This window comes from Electrophorus electricus, chromosome 18, assembly GCF_041902795.1.
Source record: "Electrophorus electricus isolate QZ-2024a chromosome 18, ASM4190279v1, whole genome shotgun sequence".
NCBI classification, from domain to species: Eukaryota; Metazoa; Chordata; class Actinopteri; order Gymnotiformes; family Gymnotidae; genus Electrophorus; species Electrophorus electricus.
In genome coordinates this window covers 10762790-10787500 of record NC_137514.1, presented here as the reverse complement: position 1 = coordinate 10787500, position 24711 = coordinate 10762790, and the positions used below count along the sequence as shown (strand labels likewise).

Genomic DNA, 24711 nt, shown 5'->3' with positions numbered 1-24711 from the left:
CTGGCATTTGGGCTTTTGCGTTGCAGGGTGAGGATTGTTTAGAGGCAGTTGGATGGATGCGGATGTCCTTGGGCAGGGAAATAAGCAACATTAGGCTGTAGCGGTGTGTGTGTGTGTGTGTGTGTGTGTGTGTGTGTGTGTGTGTGTGTAGTGTGTGCAGTGTAACGTAATGCAGGAAGAGAAGCCTTGCCTTACGAAGACTCTCTGGCATTCCCACCTCACACGGAGCCGGAAGTCACGCTCGGTAGGGATAAAGAGGGACATTTAACATGCTGACACACACAAAAAGCTCTGCCTACAGAGTAAACTCACCCTCGCAGGACAGTGGACAAAGATGTAGCGAACAGCACAGGGTCTGATTGGGACTCTCTAAATCAGAACAGCAAGGATTGTTCCCTTTGTTACGATACATGACTATAATATTTTCTGTTCATGAAACGACCGAGGCTGCCATTACTAGAACAGCTTGTCTGGCTGTTGCATGAAATGTCAGTGGTCTGCACCCTGCTACTTAAGTCGCCGAAACAGAACAGCCAATACTATAGTTGCAAAGTACACTTTTCCAGATCCTTGTAATTCCATGAATTCTGCAGAATCTGAGCTAAAAGGACTAATCTGACACATCAGATATTTGAGGTCTATTGTCTTGCAGCTTGGTCACCATAACGTCATTGCGCCTGACACCAGTGCCATGATGGTTTTGACGTTCATGTGCTGCCCACAGAAAACAAAGCCCCATTTAAAATGTAAACTGGCCAGGTTCTATAAGAAATGTTCATCAGACTTCTCTTCACACCACTTACCCTGGTGTGGTGAAGCGTATAGGGTATGATCCAACCAAGGGCTGCTACATACCAACAACACATGATACACGATGATCCACAACTCCTTCATCAAGCATTAGGTGATTTTTTCTTCATGTTCGGCACTGACACTTTCTTTCTGTTTGTGTGCAGCTCATACTATGAGCTCTTGTGGTCTATATTTGAACCCCCAGCACATCTCAATTGCCAATGCAAGCACACGATGGTTCCTTCTAAACAGCTGAGAGTGCGGGGTGCCGTACGTGACCCTCACACATCGATGTGTACAACTCCTCTCGCACAGCCATGCAATGACAGATGGACAGACAGAACTGTCAGTCCCAAACGCTCGCCGACAATTGTCATAGCGTGTGACAGACAGCTGTATCGATCGCCATTCAGAGTTTGTCTGGAGGATCTCGTTTCTGCTGGGGATGGTGGGGGCTTGGAGACTCTGACAGGACCAACGAGGAATGAGGTGGTCGAGGCGGGATTGCACGGGGTCAGAGTCATTATGTTTCCGTTGTATGTGGATCTCCGGGAGACCTTGAGTCTGCGAGTCACACGAGTGCAGTTAATAATGGGAAGTAGAGTCAGGGAAGAAGAGTTAGGGAACAAGAGTCAGGGAATAAGAATGGGAGGAGTAGAGTCAGGGAAGGAGAGTTGGGAAAGTTGAGTCAGGGAAGAAGAGTCAGGGAAGAGGAGTCTGGGAGACGAGTCAGGGAGTTGGCAGGCGGAGTCGGGCTCTGCGACAGCACGTTCCAGATGTTCAGCTCAAGGTCCTCAGTCAATGTTTGAAGTTGTAAACAAACCTGTGAAGCAAAGAATAGAGTAAGAAAGTTATCAAGGTTAATGAAGCAAGCCATCACAGAAAGCCCTTAGCCCTTTAGGCCTTAGACTGCTTAGGTCACAATAACAATCCAACCACTGAATGATTCGGAGACAGAACGATTTTTCTCGCATTCACTAAAAATGTTACATTAGTGCTCTTGTAGCACAAGGTGCTACCAAGGTCCTGGGTTTGAATCCCAAAGGTACTTATACTGTTGTATTGATAAATATGCAAGTCACTCTGGCTAAGGTTGTGTGCCAAATGTAAAAATTTCATTAAAGTTTATACTCCAATTTCTGACATGTTTTGAACAGGGTTACAAACTGGACTAACTTTACAGACTGAATTAAATATCTCTATGGCTCCCAGCTCTGCCCAGCCCCTGTTCATCTCCGATTTCTGGACACTGCAGGCAGAACTTGGCTGCTACAATACAACTTTACGAACCAAGCCAGCCTTACAAACAGAATTAAAGATAACTACTCAAACCGTAGTAAAATCCTTTGAACCTTGGCAGTAAGCTCATCATTGCTTCATCATTCAGGGAGCCCATCATTGCTTCTACTCATCAGTAGCACCTGTTTGATTGAATCTGTTTGGATGATTGAATCTCTTTATCAAACATAATTACTGTGTTATCCATGCATACACCTTGTAGATTCAACCATCGTTAGCCCATGTTGTTCAGACCCGTTCAACACAGCCTATCTCACTCACAACACCCGCTTGAAAAATCTCAGTGGGTATCATTCAAAACACCAAATTTAAACAATAAACAAACAAACGAAAAACCCAGTTTGAAACATGCTAGAACCGTTAGGGCGCACGGCATTCGAATCACATTTAAACGTGCGTTCAGCCGAGCGGGACTGAGTCGAGTCTGACGGCGCGGCGGGTAAAGGCAGGACAGTCTAATGCCATCCCCATGTTTGTGTTTCCTCTCCAGGCCTCTGTCTGCTAACCCATGCCGCACTACGAGGTGAAAGATCAGACGTGTTTTATTCACAAAGACCCTGACCCCCCCCCCCCCTTCACGGTTAACGACGCTCTAGGTGCGGCACCACAAGGATGCCCACTCCCCGCCCTGCTCCCTACGACCGCCCCCGTCCCCTGCGGTCCGCGGGTTGGCAGTCTCCACCATTTGAGCGAGCCTTCAGACGAGACGGGTCCGCTGACCTTTGATTGTAGCCGTCCACTGAAAAGGCAGTAGAAGCTGTTGGGTCATACTCCGGGTGACATCAACTGCAAACAGCGCAGCAGCAGCAGGCAGTGGGGTCAGGCCACGCCGGGCTGTGATTATGAGTGTGTCAGGAGGCGTAATCATTGGTCCACGGCAAAATCTATATGTTTTCGAGGCCCGAATACTGACCTGACAGTGCCTGTTAATTTGGTTCAGGCTCTTCCACCCAAAAAGGGTCATAGCGGAGCACGCTTGTGTGTGCAAAACCTTCGCAAATTTGAACAATTTTGGAGACAATTTTTAGCATTAAAAAAAGCTCTGAATGCAGTGGTCCTGACCTTAATGTTCAGCTGAAACTCAGTACCACCCCGATATCTCTAATGAGGTTATTATTCACCAAACACTCGTAAACAATGAGAAGGAACTCTCTCCCAATCTCTGCCTCTCGCCATCTCTCCCTCCGGCCTCTGAATTCAAATCTAATTTTTTTGTGTGTATTTTTCTTTCTGTATTTCATTTTTCCACCTAGCCCTTCTCCATCTCACTCCATCTCTTTCTCCTCCCCCTCCCCCCGTACTGCCTCTCATCCTTTCATCCTCTTTTGCTCTACTCCACTCCCTCTCCCGCTCTCTCCCACTCTCTCCCGCTCTCTCCCACTCTCTCCCTCTCCCTCTCCCGCTCTCTCCCGCTCTCTCCCGCTCTCTCCCACTCTCTCCCTCTCCCTCTCCCGCTCTCTCCCACTCTCTCCCACTCCCTCTCCCGCTCTCTCCCACTCTCTCCTGCTCTCTCTATCTCTTGCCCTCTTTGCCTCTCCCGGTACGCTCCCGTCTCTTCCAAGGTCTGCCGGCAACAATGGGAGAACGGCAGATTTGCATTTCTCCCCTGCCTTGCCCGTCGTCTGCGCCTGACGTTGCGCGAGTGAATGGATGCTTCCCCTCCAGGCCACTCACCTCTCTCTCCGCGCAGCTAATTACAGCCTTCACAATTAGCATGCTAACGCTAGTCGCAGCGTGAACGTCAGCCACCGCTAATAAAGCCTCGGCCTTGCGGCTAACTGCCTGTGAGCTAGTGTATTATCCCATATTATCCGTTCATTTGCGCATAAACCCATTTTAGGCTAATTAACTTTGGCTCACGCCTGTGTTTGAAGTAAAATGGATTGGGTGGCTCGGTCAAGCAGGCTAGCTTAGTGGGCAAGCCTAGACTACCGTTAGTGGATGCCCAGAAACCCAGAGCTATGAAGAAGCACTCCACATATCAAAATGAGAATGAAATGTAATTTCTGGAAACATCAAGATAAGGGACGTATGGGGGGGAAAAAGTCTCCTTTTGTATGGGCAGATACCAACCACTAAAGCATTTTTCCTAGATAGGACTAGGCTCTGACAATCACATTGCGAATTGGATGACAGTTATGGCATAAGGTATGACAGATGGGGATTTGATGGGCAAACCAAGTTATATCTTAGTCTCTGTGGGCCAATCTGTGTCCGGGTCTCGATCGTTTAACCCACTGTCATCTGGACACTGCTTCGGCTTGCATTCCCATTAAAGAGGCTAAATGTGAAGCCGTTTAGTAAACGACCGGGAGGCTGTTTTACAAAGCCCAGCTTGGCGTCTAAGTGCAGCAGACTTCAGCTCGGAATCAGGATTATTAACATTATCAGGCATTATCAGTCTTGGTGTTCCCCTCCAAGCTCTCGCTACCGACTCATTTTCACCACCATTCAACGATTTGCTAACCATGTTTCCAGAACATAATTAATGTAGCTCGTGGTCCTGATTAAGCAAGTTCCAGATAAATATCTGCAGATACCAAGCCTATTCCTCCTGCGTGACATATGGCGAATTCATTACCAATTTATTACTGTAATTGACTTAAGCCTGATTCCCTTTCCATTTAGAATCAGGCAGCTACAGGAAGTGTCTGCACCGAGCATTCTTGCCCAACGCCATTGTGTGTCCGTCACTGGACTGAGCAGAATTTGATGTTTTGTTATACTATGGCGTCCTCTCTTTTTTTGTGTGTGTGTGTCCTCCTTGGCGGTCAGCCTGGTCAATGAAGTAAATGTATTAGCATTCATGTAAAGCTTTTCATCCGCCCTAATGTTTGCTTAGCTGAGCCGCCGGCAGCTGTGGTCACCAAGATTCCCTGGTAGGGAATCTTTGTCTCTTTCAACCCTAATTCCCCCGTACGTTACAATGAGCCTCGAGCGAGGCGGCGACTAAGGGCAGCAGCAACGCACAACGAGCTGTCATTAGTAATGAAGCAATAAAAAGAAAATCTGTCACCCGGCATTTGCAAACCTGTCACCAATTGGCCGGATTAAGTGAGATGAACTTCAGTCACATGGAGGAAGTGGGGTAGGGTTCCAGAGTGTGTCAGGTGAGGGTTTGGGTGATCGGGGGGGCTTTCTTGTGATTGATGCAGTTTTGATGCCTCATTTAGTGTCCTTTAGAAAAGTCCAAAGAGCCTGTTGAGAAGATGGCAGGCAGAATGAAAGGTTGTGTGTAAGTGTGTGTGTGTGTCTGTGTGTGTGCCTCTTCATGAAATTAGAATAACATATGTAACATAGTGGTTCCATTGTCAAGGGCAGGGGTGAAGAGTCTGTAGCAGAGTGTTAGCATAATGAAATGTACTTCCATGTTGATTCCACCCTCTCTGACCCACAACCAAAGTGGGATTTCCCCCTTGCATCCATAAAAGAACCAAACCTTTTTCACCACGCCTCCACTGGGAAGAATTCACGCCCAAGACATGAACGGATTACGTTCCTATTGTCGATAGGTCAAAATACATTTGGAGGAAAAATTATTTCTAGAAAGATAAAAATTGTGAAGACAATTTATTGCCCAACAGTCCCTTTTTGGGGATGAAACTGATGTGACATTACATTCATTACATTCATTACCTTTGGAAGACACTCTTGCCCAAAGCGACTTACAATTTCAGGCATGTTACAGAGCAAGGTGAATGCAGCGTTGGCCCAAGAATCACTGGAATCATCAGGGAGTACTCGCTCAGATGGGGACCAGATGCTACACACACACACACCCCTCATCATGGAAGTGGTGTTGTTACACATTTCCCTACACCACCACTGCTGTGCTCATTTCACCAGTCATAATACTCAGTGGAGTAAAATTACACAGCACTAAAACGTCACACCTAAGGCCCCAAAAGAGCCAAGAAGACATGGAACCCCACCGGTGCTGCCTAACGACAAACAAATTTCTCTTCCTTTTCAAAGAGATTTAATTAAGAGAAGGCACATTTAAGAGAACCCTAACTGTAACCCTAGCGGTTTAATTAAGAGAAGGCACGTTTAAGAGAACCCTAACTGTAACCCTAGAGGTTTAATTAAGAGAAGGCACGTTTAAGAAAACCCTAACTGTAACCCTAGAGGTTTAATTAAGAGAAGGCACGTTTAAGAGAACCCTAACTGTAACCCTAGTGGTTTAATTAAGAGAAGGCACGATTAAGAGAACCATAACTGTAACCATAGCAGTTTAATTAAGAGAAGGCACGTTTAAGAGAACCCTAACTGTAACTCTAGCGGTTTCATTAAGAGAAGGCACGTTTAAGAGAACCCTAACTGTAACTCTAGCGGTTTCATTAAGAGAAGGCACGTTTAAGAGAACCCTAACTGTAACCCTAGAGGTTTAATTAAGAGAAGGCACGTTTAAGAAAACCCTAACTGTAACCCTAGAGGTTTAATTAAGAGAAGGCACGTTTAAGAGAACCCTAACTGTAACCCTAGTGGTTTAATTAAGAGAAGGCACGATTAAGAGAACCATAACTGTAACCATAGCAGTTTAATTAAGAGAAGGCACGTTTAAGAGAACCCTAACTGTAACTCTAGCGGTTTCATTAAGAGAAGGCACGTTTAAGAGAACCCTAACTGTAACTCTAGCGGTTTCATTAAGAGAAGGCACGTTTAAGAGAACCCTAACTGTAACCCTAGAGGTTTAATTAAGAGAAGGCACGATTAAGAGAACCATAACTGTAACTCTAGCGGTTTCATTAAGAGAAGGCACGTTTAAGAGAACCCTAACTGTAACTCTAGCGGTTTCATTAAGAGAAGGCACGTTTAAGAGAACCCTAACTGTAACTCTAGCGGTTTCATTAAGAGAAGGCACGTTTAAGAGAACCCTAACTGTAACCATAGCGGTTTAATTAAGAGAAGGCACGTTTAAGAGAACCCTAACTGTAACCCTAGAGGTTTAATTAAGAGAAGGCCAGTTGTGTAACTCCTGCAGGATTTCAGCATGGCCAAATCAATTTCTTTTTCTCAGGCGGTGACGTAAGAAGGCAACAAGCCACAGCCCCCGAGGCTCCCTACGGGGCTTTTCTCCGAGGGAGGGATAAAAACATTCTCATGTTTTCCAGACAACAGCCAGTGGTCCCTATGGCACCAGTAATCCAAGCCTAGTCACTCCAACTTGTTATCGGTGCTGTGACATTCATTGGAATCATATTGTATAACTCTGCGTATGTTGTGGAAAGGGCTACTGAGACTCGGAGCACTTCAAGAACTTGCGAAAAAGATCTGAGCAGAAATAACCTGGCAGGCAAGGGGTGGAAGTGGCAGGTCACTGGATTGGACCATCAGACCAGCGGTGAAGTGACCATGCTCATTTTGAAGAGCTACAGGGGTTCGTGGTCTATAGACCAACCACTAACCAGTTAAAGGTCTAATACCCATATGTCATTGTGTCTGTGATACCGAGCTCTTTAGAGCCCAAAACAAATTTTCGTTCGTAACGTTTGGTGTCTTGCACCGTCTTCCCCCGTTACCGTCTGCTGAACCGGCGGCGGATACGTTTCCTCTTCCTCCTCCATCCTCTTCCTCTCTGGTCCTGACACCCATTGTGCTGTGCAGATAATTTTTTCGCCATATTAAACTAGAAAACAAAAACCAATAAATCTCTAAAAAAAAAAAAAAGGCCAGCGTCGGCGGAGGCAGCGGGAGAGCGTGGAGAGTGCCACATCTCATCACCTCACGCGTAATGAAATGAGGCCCGACGGAATCTGCTCAACATGGTATTAATCAGAGTGCCGTCTAACCCCCCCCCCACACACACACACCACCCGAAAATATCAGCCCTCGCCATGACAAAGGTTCCCCTCAGCTTCAACAAGCAGATCATTATCTGCTCCGGTAGGAAATTAAAGGGGGGGGGGGGGGAGCTATAGCAGTGGGCCTCGGCTCCATAATATGCGGATATGCAGATTGGCAGGTGGAACGGCAGGATGAGACTGGCTAACGTGGGGGCCACTTGATTAATATGCGACCCCACCGGATGAATACCAAATCAGACACAGACGTCTCGTGTTATTTGAGGGATGGTGTGAGGGTGGGGGTGGGGGTGGGGGGTGGGGTGGGAGGGGGGAGTTCTCGCGGTAAAATGTCAACATTGGCGCACCCCTCTCTCGTGCATGTTTGGTCGTGGAGGTAAAAAGGAGATCGGTTTTCAGTAGAGGCCCACCAAGTGATTATAAGGCCCCCATTTCACTGCTGTATTTGGGGTCATGGAGGGTTTGTTTAAAGAGTAGAAACCACAGGGGGCCTGCGTGAAGGAAGGCATGGGGAGGAACAATTTCACTGTCGCACAGCTAGATAGAATGTGTGAGTTCCCAAGAGAGGGCTAATGTTATCTGCCTGAAAGGGCACAATTCTTGATTGCCGTGTAATAAACGTCTTAAAGTCTTAATTTGTGTCTAAAATAAACTAAACATAAATGCCTGTGTAATCCACCTATGGCATATATGAATATTACTGGACTCCACTGGACAATACTTAGAATATTACTTAGACACACACACACACACACACACACAGAAAATACATAGAGACTCAATACTGGAATCAATGTCCCATGAAACGATAGCAATTTAGGTCCCCTAAACGTCTGCATGAGAAGCAGTGTTAGCTCAGTCAACGCAATGCAGTCTGTGGAGACCTGACAAAATGTCTAGAAATAAGTCTGAATTTGTGTCCGTTAGCAAACAAAGAAACATTTCTGCCATTAAAACAGGCCATCCCAAGGCTGAAAACAACAAAAACCAGAATAAAACATTTAGATGTGTAGACATGTACATCTAAATATTAGGCACTTCGACTGTGTGGTTTGTTACAATGAAGCCCAGAGCAGCGGCTTGTTTTTCTCAGCTCAGACAGCACCTGGAACAGAATGATGGCACCGAATGGCAAGAATATGACCGCAACATGAGCCACCCCTGACTTGTCATCTCCTGGCCCGAATCCCACTGAACATGCATTTCTGAAGACCAGGCTGAAGGTCTGTGTGTGTGTTTGTGTGTGTGTGTGTGTGGCTGCATTCCAGGTCTGGCAGCCCATCCTCAGGGCAAACACTTATGTCTAGTAATGTCTTCAGGCAGTCATTGACTGCAAAGGACTAGACATGGTAATGTTTCTAAGATTATGTTTGTTTCTCCAGTGGTGCTCCCCTGAAATGAGGGGGACCACGGTAGGGTTAGGGTCACTCCCCCCACACTCGGGCCCAGTGTGTGTGGTGAGTAGCATTCCACTGCTATTATGGCATATCAGTCTGTATGTCACTTATAAAAGGAGTTTCAAATAAGCCCCCCCCCCCCAACACACACAGAGACACACCTTCCGATCACTCACGGGTATTTTCCGATATCCTTCCTCTCACGGGTTCAGGTGTAATCAGTAGGCCAAGGATGTAGTCAGCTGAAACAAGAAGAGTGTAAAGTGTGAAGGGATTTTTGAAAAGCACGAGAACCGCGTGTTTGGGAGGCATGAATAAACTCAGACCCAACTTTCCTCGCTTCCTGTTGTGTCACTGGCCTGTCGTCTGCCTCCACGTGTAGGGTATGTAATTCCAGAGCGGTGTTATTTCTCTCGAGGAGCTCTCATCCGCAACTGTTATAATTGGGGACCCGGGCGAAGACCTCGGCTATGTCTGATTGTGGGTCTCATTGGCACTGTATGGGGGGGGGTCTGCAACATTACTAAAAGCTATAATTTCCCGCAGTATCATTCTGCATTTGTTCCCTTTTTCCTTCTCTTCCTCCTCCTCCTCCTCCTCCTCCTCTTCTGGCCATCTCTGTGCCATTAGAATGTAATTAAGAGTCGTGACCCCTTGACCTCAAGCCGCTCAGAAAATGCTACAGAATAGCAATCCTTAACGCAGCCAGCTCACCCCCTTCTCTCTCTCTCTCTCTCTCTCTCTCTCTCTCTCTCACTCTCTCTCATGCTCTCTCTTTCTCTCTCATTCACTCTCTCTCTCACTCTGGAGTCTTTCTCTCTCTGGAGGTTTGGTAATAGAATAAAATGATTAATCCAGTAATTGTATGGCAGACATACTTGCATTGAAATTGGAGCATTTCTCATTCGGAGTGTGTGATTTCTCATTCGGAGTGTGCGGTAATCAAAGGTGGTGGGGGTGGGGTGAGAGCTGGACCTTCCCCAAAACAATGACCTGTGCAAGCATTATTATGTCCAAGCCGACGCACATGGGACCAAATATGCCTCACTAATGGAGAAATAACCAAAGACACAAAAGAGAGAGAGAGAACGGAAATTTACTCTGCAGGGTCGGTGCAGAAACGCATATTGAAATGTTGCCGGACATGAGACATGGGATGTGTTCCAATTATTTACGTGTCCGTGAAGTGTAGAACGGGGATTTTGGAACACTGGCTACTATCTAAGTTTCAGAGAGCAGGGAACCAATGGTAGAAAGCGGTTTTCCATACATTTTCCAAAAAGCACAAACCCCCCTTGAGAGACAGCGTGCAGACTTGGTAGAGTTTGGAAGTGTAACCCTATTGAACAAACTGCCATGGTCTACACAGGTCAGTGACAAATGGTGGAATGTCCCTTTTGGTCCTTTAGTCTCTCTGTGTGTGTATGTCTCTGTGTGCATGCATGAGTGTGTGTGTGTGTGTGTGTGTGTGTGTGTGTGTGTGTGTGTGTGTGTGTGTGTGTAATGGTGTGGAAGATGGATTTCCAAGTATTCTGTGTTTGTAAAAGGAGGACTGAGGAATTGGATTCTCTTAGGACAACACATTTGGAACTGAAATGTAATGCTAGGAATAGGAAAAACACCTACTCATACACAACACCTGCACACACACGCTGACACTCGCACACACTGACACTCATACACAACAGCTGCATGCACACACTGACACTCATACACAACACCTGCACGCACACACTGACACTCATACACAACACCTGCACGCACACACTGACACTCGCACACACTGACACTCATACACAACACCTGCACGCACACACTGACACTCATACACAACACCTGCACGCACACACTGACACTCGCACACAATGACACTCATACACAACACCTGCACACACACGCTGACACTCGCACACACTGACTCATAGACAACAGCTGCATGCACACACTGACACTCATACACAACAGCTGCATGCACACACTGACACTCATACACAACAGCTGCACGCACACACTGACACTCATACACAACACCTGCACGCACACACTGACACTCATACACAACACCTGCATGCACACACACAGTCATACACAAAAGCTGCACGCACACACTGACACTCATACACAACACCTGCACGCACACACACACTCATACACAACAGCTGCACGCACACACTGACACTCATACACAACACCTGCACGCACACACTGACACTCATACCCAACGCCTGCATGCACACACTGACACTCATACACAACAGCTGCACACACACACTGACACTCATACACAACAGCTGCACGCATACACTGACACTCATACACAACACCTGCATGCACACACACAGTCATACACAACAGCTGCACGCACACACTGACACTCATACCCAACACCTGCATGCACACACTGACACTCATACACAACACCTGCATGCACACACACAGTCATACACAACAGCTGCACGCACACACTGACACTCATACACAACACCTGCACGCACACACACACTCATACACAACAGCTGCACGCACACACTGACACTCATACACAACACCTGCACGCACACACTGACACTCATACCCAACACCTGCATGCACACACTGACACTCATACACAACAGCTGCACGCACACACTGACACTCATACACAACAGCTGCACGCACACACTGACACTCATACACAACAGCTGCACGCACACACTGACACTCATACACAACAACTGCACGCACACACACACTCATACACAACAGCTGCACGCACACACACACTCATACACAACAGCTGCATGCACACACACACTCATACACAACACCTGCACGCACACACACACTCATACACAACAGCTGCACGCACACACTGACACTCATACACAACAGCTGCACACACACACTGACACTCATACCGAGCACCTGCACACACACACACACACACACACACACACACATTTCCTGCAGTGGCATTTCATTAACTAACTCAGCAACCTCTGATGAAATGGAATGAAAATTCATCAGGCAGCTGAAAGAAAGAAACTAATAGGAAAAACAACTAATCATAGTTATAGAATTTAAAATGTAAACATTTAAAAATTCAAAATGAAATTGCATCCGTGCCATTAAAGGCTGACCCACGGGGAGTCCTTAAAAGGACAGAACGTCGAGTGTGGTCCCTACCCTTTATTCATGGACCGCGATAACAGTACTCTGAAATGACCAGAGATTCATGGCTGTGTATAGCAACGGTCACTGTGAGCTCCGTTTGAATAGAATGCATGACGAAGCCATCAGGCATGCACGTGTGTCCGTGTGTGAGATGTGTGTGAGGTGTGTGTGACTGTGTGACAACCCGCACTTATGGCTGATCTCGAAGGTGTTGTTTTTCTTGCATGCATGTGACTTAAACATTTAAACGACACTAGACAAACAAGGCAAATATCTGATGAAAAAAGGCCACGGAACAGTCCGAACCGGAAGGAGACAAAAGGAGTTTAAAAGAGAGGAAACAGGAGAGGAAATAAGCACCATTATACTTAAACTAAGGACCTTAAACACCCCCACCCTCCACGCCGCACTCCACCCTTTATCAACTCCATCTAAATTCCCAGCTGAGTCACTTCTAAGGCTACTGCCATCCCTGTTTAACCCCTGATCATCTTCCATATTTCTTTGCTGTGGCTATGAGCAGCCAGCCCCTGCACCCTGGACAATAGAACTGGAGCGATTAGCCATTCTCCCAGCTAGGACAATGACAGAGAGGAACTAGGAATCCTGGGATACGTATTAACGAGCAAGCTTGCTTGGTCTTGATAAGGGCCAGTGAAGAAAGTATGTGTGTGTGTGTGTGTGTGTGTGTGTGTGTGTGTGTGTGTGTGTGTGTGTGTGTGTGTGTCTGTGTGTGTGTGTGTGTGTGTGTGTATGTGTGTGTGTGTGTGTGTGTGTGTGTGTGTGTGTGTGTGTGTGTGTGTGTGTGTTAGAGGAAGGGATCATGGCCTTTGGTACTTAGTTGTAGTGAAAGAAATTAGTCACTAAAAGTGGATTTGAGAAACACACACACACACACACAAACACACACACACACACACACACACACACACACACGCAAAGAACTTTCAAATAGCATCATGTCAGTAAACACATGACTGGAAGTCATGTTATATGCCATCTGACTAGAAATGGACAAAAAATGTTTGCTTATATATCACTCTGCTGCTGTGCTTGATCTAGGTTTACATTATGACGTTATAAATTAATGGCGTTTAACAAACCATGGTAATAACACACACACAGACACACACATACACACATACACACACACATACACACATACACACACACACACACACACTCACACACACACACACACACACACACACACACACAGCATACATTATTGTCATAAAATAATATTCCAGGACTACATGATTCTGGATTCAACTACTGAGTGACACAACAGCATGAAACTCTGGAATAGTTCCCTCTTTATTCTAGAATCCACAAAGCTCCATTTGAGGCATGAACATGTGACCCTACATACTGCACTAGCGGATTTGTTGTAGTACATATCCAATAAGGAGCTATTTGGGAATCAGCCTATATCCCTGCTATGTAAAACTTAAGACTGATATATCGCACATTAAAATACTGTAAAGCTTTCTAACAGATGTTGGGTTTCAAAAACAAACAAACAAGCAAACAATAAAATAGTAAAGGTCTGTTTGTGTTTTCATATGTGGCGTACATGCCAGCAAGCCTGGAGACTAGATGTGACGGCTTGAAGGCTGTCTCTGACAGCTCCTTGAGTCTGAATGCGTCAGTATTATAGGTATTGTATGAAATTGCGTGTGTTATGTGAAAGGGGATTATGGATCAATAAGGTGGATGTATGCTGTGATTACTGGCCCCTGTCGATTCCCTACTATAGCTGCTGTCAGAGCTGATTAATAAGCTGTGTGTGTGTGTGTGTATGGGTGTGTGTGTGTGTGTGTGTGTGTTAGTGTGTGTGTGTGTGTGTCCTGCCTCCTTCATTCATCCCAAATCACTCACTTCAATGGCCCGTTCTGTATGTCTCAATTTGCTCTGGCAAAAACCTGATTTGTGAGACGTAAATGCTCCTTCGGGAGAAGGATAATCTACATAGTGGAATAGTGGAGTGTGTGTGTGTGTGTGTGTGTGTGGGGGGGGGGGGGGGGGGGGTGCGGGGGTTCTACTTGGCACATTTCAAGAATGTGAAATCTCCATTGAAGTTTTCATTCTAATGGTAAGGTCACATTTATAAAACAGAGTATGCAATTTAGTGAAATACACTACAAATCCCAGCTCAGTCTGCTCCCTCTTTCTACCTTTATCGTCATGGGTGCTTCTGAATGGCTTGACCATCTACCACAGCAGGGAGGCAGAAGAAACCATGTGCAGGAGAGAGCAACATCCATAGCAGAGTGTGACACCAAGGATGTAGTTAGTCAATTAAGCACAGGGGATAATTACAGTAGCCAGCTGTGTGAGACAGAGAGAGTGAGAGAGAGAGAGAGAGAGAGAGAGAGAGAGAGAGAGAGAGAGAGAGGGGAAAAAAGTGAAAGAGAAGGAGAGAGAGACAGACAGTTAGAGGATCAGCAAGAGAGAGAGAGCGACAGAGGAAAGATACTTACAAAAAATAATCTTCTTTTTCATAACTGAAGTCCCACTTGCAAGCTCTGACCAGTTCAAAAGTGTGTTTTACAGTGGGTAATGTAAAAAACCCGAAAACACCAGTGTCATCATAGAGCACTAATCTCACCTTCACCAGTGGGGACATCTGCCCCCCAGTGGCATGAAAAGACGAAGAAGAAAAAAGAAGCTCTGACAAACTGGGATAGTTCCTTTACTAAGCTTTCGTAACGCATTATAATTACAAATGACGTTTACTACGGTGTCGTAACGCATTATAATTACAAATGACATTTACTAAGGTGTCGTAACGCATTATAATTACAAATTACCTTTACTAAGGTGTCGTAACGCATTATAATTACAAATTACCTTTACTAAGGTTTTATAATGTATTTATAATTACAAATTACCTTTAGTTTTCTGTTTTCTGAACAAGCTCAAATGAACAAAACACATCCAAGTTAGACTGATGCTAAATGATTTAATATGTGCATATAGAACAAATAAATATTATGACACCAACATGGCCTACACATTAATTAAAAACAAACTTTACTGACTGTATTGAAGAGCAACTAAAAATCTGGCAGTAGTGTATTATGTGTATAATAGACCACATCAATTTGATTCAGCATATTAAAGCAGAAACTTTTTTTCAAATGTAAAACCTTCGTAGTCGTTGTTGCTGGCTTGTTTGTTTATTTTTTAAATGCTAAGCATGGGGCCATATCTTCATAGATAGCATATCCACAGATATATCCCTGTTTATTTGGTTAAATGGGGGGTTCGTTGGATCTTGACAGCACCAAGCCAGAGGATGTAAATGTGCTTTCTCTCTGTTTGTGTGGACTACCGTCAAAGGACCTCGCCATAATGGGATTTTGTGATAAGCCACTGGCGTTGCAGAGTATTTCGTTTGTCTCGACCAGGCGAGCTCAATAGCTAAACCAACAGAGAGAAGGCTTTGCTTTGGTTACCGGAGAAACCAAGAACAGTCGCCATGGTAAACAGCACTATTGGTTGCAAACCCCCACAACCTCCTTCGTAGCTTGTACAGACCTCAAAAACGCGATCATGCGTGTTTATTTACAGTTACGGTGCTGAATAAGAACTGGTGTGGTATGGCAACATCTCACACTAATCGTGAATGATCCTTGCTTGACTATACTACCCGTTTTTCCATCATAGCTTATTTGCAGCCCGTTACTGTTTGTTTTTTTTTCTTTTCTTCCATACATAACATATCGAAATCTAATCAGCAGTATATCATAAATAAATATAATGTACTACCCTAAAATATAAATTCATTAACAAAATGTTACCCAAAAGAGCACGAGGCTATCTAAATGATAGTTCGGGTCGCGTGCTGCAGCCTCTTGACATAACCGCGTATGAAATTGCAGCTCCGGCGTTACCCTCTCGAGCGCTGGTACTTTTAGACGAGAGCAAAATATAGGGGAACAACAGCTGCAATTCTCTCCGAGCGCGACGGGCCCGGCCGCTTCCATTCCGCTTCAATCACACGAGTAGGAAACAACTAAATTACATGGCGCACAAAGACAGTAGCGCCCGTAATTTCGGGATCGGCGAACCCTGCAATAGAAATACCAAAATTACCGGCGCGCGCGCGGCGTACAGTACAGTGTCGCGAGCCTTTTGATACCGACACCGCCGGGCGCGCGAGCGGCCTCGTGCTGCTGGGGGGATTTCGCGCTTCTCGGCGCTGGGGTTTGTTCTGGACCTTCTCTTACACCCCCCCCCCCCCACTCCACCAACTCTTCAACGACCTAAGGTCCCACCCCGTCGAAATAAGTAAATAAGTAAACAATTAGGGAGCGATGTCGATATACAAGCGACGTTCAAAAATCATTAGGATTATTCACGGAACTTTCTCCTCAGGATTTTTACCCTGCTCAAACCGCGCCATCAAATGCAGGCTAATTGTCCAGAGGACTGTTTGTATAGGAGACAATTACATCCAGATTGCTTTCTTTAAAAGCGACCGTGAAGGATCTTTGTACCCAAAACAATGTATCAAATTAGAAATGTGCTATTACTCTTTAAGGAAAACGCGTGCGGAGAGAAAAAACAAAAGGGGAATTGAGGTAAACACTTATTGTGTTCGTGTGTAATGACCTTTTAAAAACTAATTGCATCAGCGGAACAGCAGTGAATACAATTATCATAGGGTTACTCAAGCTAAACAAAAAATATCTCATTCTTAATGTAAGAAAAGAAACTAATAAATAATTATTTGATTATTTTTTAGTTTTCTTTCAAATGCAGTTTAGGGAACGCATTCACAGTGGTATAAACTGTTTGCCAGGGAATACTAAAGTATCTCTTTGTTCATCCGGCATCCCAGACATTTCCTATTAATTTAAAAATAAGCATGACAATTAGACCTTTGCATTGGCAATAATACACTATAGAAAGAGGCCAATGACATGCAGTTCTGAGCAGATGCAAGTGTCAAATAAATGTCACCATATTCAGATAATTTGAAAGTTTTCAATGGAAGTCTAATTTATAAGGTGTAGCTTGTGTAATGGGAACCTTGGAAACATTTAAAATAATGCATGCCGGCATTCTCTACTTTATGTGCATCTTAAAGCAACATCATTCTATCCGTTTGTCCACTCTTTCTATTTTGTGGACCATAATTTACCCTCGTTGTTAGTACAGTATTTTGTATTGATTTTTTTAAGGCACAGTGATCAATCATTGACTTTGCTGCACACACAGAGTTAAATAAGACTCTCAAATCAGACTTTCTGTCCATATGTCCTCTTCTGTTTATCTTAATCTTTGTGATGAATAAAACATCTTCTCAAGAAAAGCAACGCATGTTAAGACTATTTGGATATTTTGTTTTGGACATTCCATTTCCGTCAGCTGTTTGTGTCTGTGTTGTCTATTTCTCTCTGTGTGTGTGTGTGTGTGTGTTTGTGTGTGTGTTAACACAGATGTGAATTCAGTAACATGGAATAAATATTGCAAATTAGATGTAGAGAAAGTTTTTCTTCCCAAAGCTGTTTTTACATGTTTTATGAATTCTTTGCAGGTGAAGTGGACTTTAGGCAGAAGGAAAAGCAGCAGTTGAGAGGTGTGGAAGCTTTGCCTTTACATGGGAGAAAGACACTGACATTGTTCTGGAGTGCCTGAGTGGGCTTAAAACTGAACCTGTAAAGCTGTCTTCCTTAATGCCATCTTCACATCTTCCCTCGAGTCTTTACAGCCAATCAGAATATGGCTAATGACACAAAATGGCTCCCATATTCTGGTCCAGCTGCTGGTTCTTAAGTGCCATATGGGCGGTAATGCGGCAGCAATTTGACAACACTTTTACATGGCATTAAAGTAATTTAATGGTGTGTGCATGCATGAGCCTGTGCGTGTGTGTGTGTGTGTGTGTGTGTGTGTTTTGGATTTTTTTTAAGGAATGAGTCTGACCAAGCCAATATGGATCATTACAATGATACTTATACATCTGGGGATTGATGTAGCTGTCAGTAGTTTCTAAATGCATCACATGGGCCCATAAAAGCAGAGGAGAGTTAAAACCTTATAAGATTTTGTGCCGTAATTATCAATAAGGCCTTCACTTAGGATGGCATGTCTGATATATTTCATGCACATTTCCAACTTTTGATAGAAGGCTTTCATCTCTTGTGAGAAAACAGGTAAGCCTACTTTAAAAGAGATGAAAAAAATGTTAAACACATTAGTTTGGGTGTTGTTGAGAACTGGTGTTTTGGTATTATATGAGAAATAGTTACCCTGAAAACATCTTAACTTTTGAAAAATTAATGAACAACGGGCAACATCTTGGTCTTCAGTCACAAAAAAGCTCTGCAGCCTGTGCCACCATAAAGACCAGGAGTGATTAGTCAGCCATACACTCTTATGTCATAAATATGAGTGATTAGTCAGCCATACACTCTCATGTCATAAATATGAGTGATTAGTCAGCCATACACTTTTATGTCATAAATATGAGTGATTAGTCAGCCATCCACTCTCATGTCATAAAGATGAGTGATTAGTCAGCCATACACTCTTATGTCATAAATATGAGTGATTAGTCAGCCATACACTCTCATGTCATAAATATGAGTGATTAGTCAGCCATACACTCTCATGTCATAAATATGAGTGATTAGTCAGTCATCCACTCTTATGTCATAAAGATGAGTCATTAGTCAGCCATACACTCTTATGTCATAAATATGAGTGATTAGTCAGTCATCCACTCTCATGTCATAAAGATGAGTGATTAGTCAGCCATACACTCTTATGTCATAAAGATGAGTGATTAGTCAGCCATACACTCTCATGTCATAAAGATGAGTCATTAGTCAGCCATACACTCTTATGTCATAAATATGAGTGATTAGTCAGTCATCCACTCTCATGTCATAAAGATGAGTGATTAGTCAGCCATACACTCTTATGTCATAAATATGAGTGATTAGTCAGTCATCCACTCTCATGTCATAAAGATGAGTGATTAGTCAGTCATATGCTCCTATGTCATAAAGATGAGTGATTAGTCAGCCATATCCTCCCATGTCATAAAGATGAGTGATTAGTCATATCCTCCCATGTCATAAAGATGAGTGTTTAGTCAGCCATATCCTCCCATGCCATAAAGATGAGTGATCAGTCAGCCATCCACTCTCATGTCATAAAGACGAGTGATTAGTCAGCCATCCACTCTCATGTCATAAAGATGAGTGATTAGTCAGCCATATCCTCCCTTGTCATAAAGATGAGTGATTAGTCAGTCATCCACTCTCATGTCATAAAGATGAGTGATTAGTCAGTCATATGCTCCCATGTCATAAAGATGTGATTAGTCAGCCATGTCATAAAGATGAGTGATTAGTCAGCCATATGCTCCTATGTCATAAAGATGAGTGATTAGTCATATCCTCTCTTGTCATAAAGATGAGTGATTAGTCAGCCATCCACTCTCATGTCATAAAGATGAGTGATTAGTCAGCCATATGCTCCCATGTCATAAAGACGAGTGATTAGTCAGCCATATCCTCCCTTGTCATAAAGATGAGTGATTAGTCAGCCATCCACTCTCATGTCATAAAGACGAGTGATTAGTCATCCACTCTCAGGTCATGCCAGGATGGCCAAAGCCTCCCCTATGGCCAGAGGGAGGGACGTTCACATGCCAGGCCCAGACAAAAGAGGAAACGAATAAAACAGATGACCTGTCAGGGCCTGAGAGGGAGAGTCGGCGGCGAGGCGCTCAACATGCGATACTGATGCCTTTGGTCCCTGCCCAATGTGGTTGACACAAAAAGGCAGAAATGGCTTAAAGCCTGTAAACACTGCTTGTTGTATGAAAACATTGTCAAAAATACAGAGAGGGGAGGGTGGTCTTGCATGGTTATATGTGAAGCTGGGCGTCTCTGTGGAAAGACTGAAGGCTCGTGTCCATTGTTGAGTTGTAATATCTCTGTGGGCCTCATGATCCTGACAAGTCCCTTCCATGTGGAAACAAATTACAAATGGTTAGAGGGTTTAAAATGTTTAGTGGTAGAAATTCCATCAAAATATGTAGCAGATTTTATTTTGACTTTTTGTTTCATAAATCTGCTAAAACTCTCCACTAAAAGTCCAAATGAAGTATAAAATTGTGAAGATAACTCTAAATTGTCAAGATAACTCCAAAGTCCAAAGGCTTATTTCCATTGTGCATTAAAGATATCCGGTTGGGTTCTGTGATGTTACATTTTACAAGGAATATTGCTGCATGGACTAGTTTTCAAATCAGTACAGTTTGAGTCATTTCTATTATTAGTTATACCATTAATCCTGTGTAATACAATCTAAAAAACATTAGCATTTGGTGTACTTTCACATTTCCAAGTCCAAGGAAAATGAGCTTTTGACATTCTGATGAATCCAAATGTGAGGTGACAGTTAGATGTTCTTTAACATTTAAGTCTGATCTCAGATCAGTGGAAAAGGGAGGCACGTAGACAGATAAGGCTGTCAGACATCCCTTGTGATCTCTCTTTCTCCCTTCATCCCACTCATTTTAGAGCTCAGCACAAGGGCTTTACAGGGAAATTAATACAGCGAATTACATGCTCAAATAAACAGGAGGCCTTATATAACGTTATACACGAGAAAATAATTCCACCTGTACGACAAGCTTTATTGCTACTCTATTACTGTTAGTTACTACTTATAGTTAGTTACTAATGTTACTAATATTACTAATTGCTTTCGCAATTACTTTTGGAAGTACAAAGACACCCATCATGGTGAGCCTAGTGCGATTTGTATCAATGTCTAGGAAAAATACTTCAGTGTTTGATATCTGATGTAATGTCTGAGAAAAAAGGCAAGTGAAAGAAACATAACTGACCCATGACGGGTTTATATAGTGTTCATAGTGTGATTTGAACTGAAACTTGAACTGGAAGTAGCAGGCGTGTCTAAGACTCCTAGCAAACCGCTTCTGTGCATTGCCCAGTGGGCTGAGTGGCGGACAGCTGCGATCCCAGCGCCGCTAAACCCCGGTGTCTCTTACAGCCTAGTCTGGCTTATCCATTAGATCGCATAATTACAACACGCTCGCCGATGTTGCCATTTAAACATCCCGCTTGCCCACGGATGTTAGCAAGACTTTTTTTGCTGTTGTTTGCTCGCCCCTTCCTAAAATGCATTCTCCTCCCTTACCTAATTAACCCAAAGGCACTGAGGTAATGAGTTCTCTCTGGTGGCTCTTCACTTTAAAAGAGAAGCCTTACCAATGATCAGCAGTGGGCCAAACCATCAGGACATTGTCAGGGCAAACAATAGCCTTATCTGGCCTCCATTCAAGCCACCTGATTAGCTGGGAAAATAGGAAAAGAAGGAAAAGGCCATGTCCTTGCCCAGTAGCTGGAAATGTCAGCAAAAGGCCAGGGGACCTGCCGTATCTTTATATATGTTGGCATATTTTACAGATGGGCAGCAGGCGGGACAACCGCCTCACTGGGGGGGCCTTCTATCCATGCTGATGACACGTCGACCTCGGCATGGCCGATACGTTCTGCGCGGTCTCAGAAACCGGGGACGCCACGGAGAGACAGGCAGAGAATAAAAGGCACAAAATGTCTGCGAAATGCTGAAATGTTCATACCGTTGAATTTCAGACATGCGCAAACTGCGAAAGACTGGGTTATACTGACAGCGGGTGCTGCTGGAAATTCAAATAGTGGGGCTATAGGCCTTGCGTCAGTGTATCTTGTAGGACATTTATGAGGATTTTTAGCCATTAAAAAGATATAAAGAAATTATGGGATGGCATTCAGCACATCAGACGCTCATCAGCTCAGAGATTCGTGTGCTTGCAAGTGTAATACTGTAATACTGAAGGCAGCTGACTTTATTAAAAGCATTAACTGCTGAAAAAAGGTTAAGGGGGGAAAAAACCTGTGTTAACCTATGACAGCATGATCAATCCCCACTTATGATGGAACCTCAATTAACATAACACTTTAGGATAACAGGCCATTAGCGGTGCACAAATTAAGGGATTATTAGCAGCTGATTTTCCACCAATTTACCACGTTTGAGAATAATTAGAGGGCAACGGAGTTTTTCTAGCTTGTCTGTCAAGAAGGAATTTTTACACTGAGTTCGGGGAGCAACGGGTCATCATTCGCAAAAAACGACAAAGAAATTTTTCACAAAAATGAACAAGGAGGCTATGCTGATATATGACCTGTTGCACTGTAATCGTAAAAAAAAAAAAAAAATTAAAAAAATAAACAAAGAAGCAAAATTAATTTTCAGACAGCATGAACAAGACAATGCAACAGGTGCATTCACAGCACAGTGACATCACCAAGTTGATGCCTAGTCTTAACTTACCATTTGTCTTTTTGTCAAAACACCTCAACAGTTTTACTTGTATGGCTCTTAAAACAAAATACAGGAGCCACAAACCTGCTAATCACCATTAGACATCAAACGTCTCTAGTGCTTTTTTTTCTTGTTTTCATCCAATGTAGCTACCTTCAGTTCACAATCTTTGCCTTTAACATTATCCATCAAACTTCATGTGCCATTAACCCAGTTTAACCCCATTAAACTCAATCGACCATGTAGGAATTACAAACTTTTCATCCGCCTTGTCTGCTGTATCAGAACCCCAGCGGCTCCCTGATTTTCATTGGCTGGACGCTGACATAACCGAGCAGGTGTCTCCACCGCTGGCTCATTGGACGCAGGCTCCAGCACACTGCTTCTATTCACAAACTAGGTAGGAACTCAATTACCAGGGCCGCACAAAAAACCTCCAGGCCGAAAAAACCCAGGGGCCACCCACAATCTCCCGCCCGTCCAACAAAAGACACCTCTATGCCCACCATGGGAGCCTCCCATGAGTGGCCGGTCACCGCGGGGATCCCCGCAGGGCTCGCTCGAGCGCGCAACTCTGCTGCTCGCTACACCACTAATTATTCCGCCAGATTAGCGAGCCAATTATTACTACACTTGTGCTAATTAGAAATTATTTAAAGCGTTTGTCAATTAGCGGCTGGATGGAAGAGGCTGGTGATGGTGGCAGGTGACGAACTGGCCCTGAGAGGGGGGGGAGCTGTTAAATGAGGAGCCCCGCGCACGTGAGCGGCTGGCTACCTTAGAACGGATGAGTCGCTAATTGTTAATTAGGTGTTATTTCAGATCATAACTGGTGAGATTTGGCAGAAAGCATAGGACTGATTAATTGATGAGAGGCCTGTGAAGATTTATGTTTCGGATCTTTTGTTTACTGTCAATAAAAAATGTTACCTTTACTGTCCAATAAACAAAATAAAACATGAAGACTGACGGTACAGAGCAAGTGTAGCAACACATTTGGATGCCATTTGTAAAGTGTGTCATCTCTTGTTTGCCCCTCAGTGAGGTGAGGGGTCTGTATTCATTGGGTCCTGTGATGCAGGTGGAGTGATCCCGAGGAACTGCCGGGGTGCTGGAGCAGCCCCCACCCGATCTTCTAGACCGTTCCACTGCCCCTGCATTCAGGCAAGTCCTGCCAATCACACTGGTGCATTGTGGGTAAGCGGGCCACTGAAGGGGCATAAAGAAAGAAAGCATGAGGAGGGGGGATGGGGGGTTAAGGAGGGGAGGAAAACCCCCCAGTTAGGCCGTGCATTTCTCTAGTAGCGTTCTTTATTACAACCAGAGGCCTGTGATTAGCTTGGCTTCAATAAGGGTGGTCAGGAGACGCATACCAATTAGGTTACTGTGAGCACTTTGGGTTGCATTGCTATGGAAACCAAATCTATCCCCCCACCACCACCCAATACACACACACACACACACACACACACACACAAAGACCAATACCACCCAAACACTCTTCATGTACACCCCTTTTTATAACCAGTGTAATGAGGGGAAGTCCAAAGAAAGGTCTCCAAACCAACTGGAGTGTCAGCAAGCTCACAAACACAGGAGACAGTAGCTCCTTCATTGTCCTTTTAAGGTTATTTAAGGTCAGTATTTTTTTTATTTATTTTTTTACAGGACAAGAAAGAAAAGTCAAGTCAAAAGTTAAAGGCCTTATGACAGTACTTGATTAGATCAGTATTCAGTTCTTCCTTACAAGACATAAAGATTCAGTACAACCTCATTTGGATATATGAGTCTTAATTAATATTTCTCAAGCCTTTTCCTACCATTCCAAGTATGTTAGTATAAAGGTGATTAGCATACCAGAGTAGCATTAGACTTGATTGGCGTGAGAGAATAGTAGAACATGA

General features: G+C 44.2%; 1 long non-coding RNA gene across 3 annotated transcripts in view; it reads right to left on the bottom strand.

Annotated features, from left to right (window-relative positions):
* Positions 1 to 24711, bottom strand: part of LOC113577480 (uncharacterized) — a 59819-nt gene that overhangs the window by 2897 nt on the left and 32211 nt on the right. The window contains exon 2 of one of the 3 annotated variants that reach the window (XR_014118295.1): positions 313 to 1615. This is a non-coding gene — a long non-coding RNA (uncharacterized LOC113577480). The remainder of the gene's footprint in view (positions 1 to 312; positions 1616 to 24711) is intronic. The other 2 variants (XR_004776930.2, XR_004776931.2) reach the window with 2 other exon arrangements.